A 1,467-nucleotide genomic window follows, 5' to 3' on the forward strand; every position below is an offset into this window, starting at 1 on the left:
TATTGTATATATATATATATATATATATATATATATATATATATATATATATATATACATATATATATATATATATATATATATATATTATTCTTTTCTATTCAAAGGAAAATCAACTATACAAGAAAATAAACTTTTGATTCTAATAATTAATTCCTAACTTAATCACTCAGGAAACAAGATATTTGCTAGCTATCATATTAACATGTTTTTAATAACATTTTTGAAAGAAAAAGAGTACCCAAGAATATGGGAAATATTAAATTAAATGTTGCATAGACTCTCTCTAGATTTAAATATAAACAAACAAAAAATTGTCACAATTGATGAATTAAATTATAGATAAAAATATAATATCCAACTCATTCTCTCAAGTCAATGTATTAATCCTTTTGACCCTCATAATCCCACGACAATTATTATAAGGCATAAAGAGTATATGAAGAAAAAAAAGCACATCAAATAGGGGGTGACAAAACCCATTGGAGAATCATATACCACATTTGACCATAGAATCACACTACTTGCACCAAATGAGACCAAGTAATGCAACTTTATAAGAAGAAAAATTGGTATCCACTTTTTTCTAAAAGAAGAGAAAGATACTCACTCAGTCCAACATATTTCATATTTTTTCAATAAATTTATTAGTAGTAAAAATAATGTGTGGTAGTTTTAAAAAATAACATAGTTAAGACCTCATTTGTATTGTGCCTTCTATTTAATAACCCTCCTCCTTCATTAATTTCAAAATGCCTGTGTCTATGGAACAAATCAACTTCGAAAGGAAAATAAGAGAAACATTGGAAAAAGCACATAGAAATTACAAAGGTGGCTATACAAAGGAAGAGCTCACAAAAGCTCTTAAGGATTTAGGTTCATTGAATCCTGCATGGAGAGCCAAACGTTGTTTGGTGAAAGCGGACAAGAACAAAGACGGAGAAATAAGTGGGAAGGAAATTGACACTTTAGTTGATTATCTCCTTTCTCGTGGCTTTGGAAACAACTAAAATTAACATGACCAATAATCATATCATCATGTGTGTCTATGTAATAAACTTTGTTTCTATGTTGTTAATAATATTATTACTACTAGTCCACTTGATCTCTCGTGTGTCGTCTCTTTTGGTTAAATCTATTCAACCATTTTTCCTCTCATGCACAAAATCGGAACACCTAATTTTTTATTTTTTATTTTGGCTTGAGCCTTATTCAAATGATGAATTTGGTGTCTTATTTTTTTTTTTTTTTAAATTATAACAAAATTAATTATACATGTATATATCTATCCAAACAAAAAGTTAAATATTTTATTTAAATTAGAACATAAAATATATTATATTATAACATTAAAATACTCATTGCGTTCTTTTTTATACGAGATAATCAAGTCAACAAAAATTTATCACTAATTATTTTAATATGACTATCATTTTTTTAGTCAACCCCTTAGTCGCTTACATATTT

This window comes from Cicer arietinum, chromosome 4 (assembly GCF_000331145.2).
Source record: "Cicer arietinum cultivar CDC Frontier isolate Library 1 chromosome 4, Cicar.CDCFrontier_v2.0, whole genome shotgun sequence".
Lineage (NCBI taxonomy): Eukaryota > Viridiplantae > Streptophyta > Magnoliopsida > Fabales > Fabaceae > Cicer > Cicer arietinum.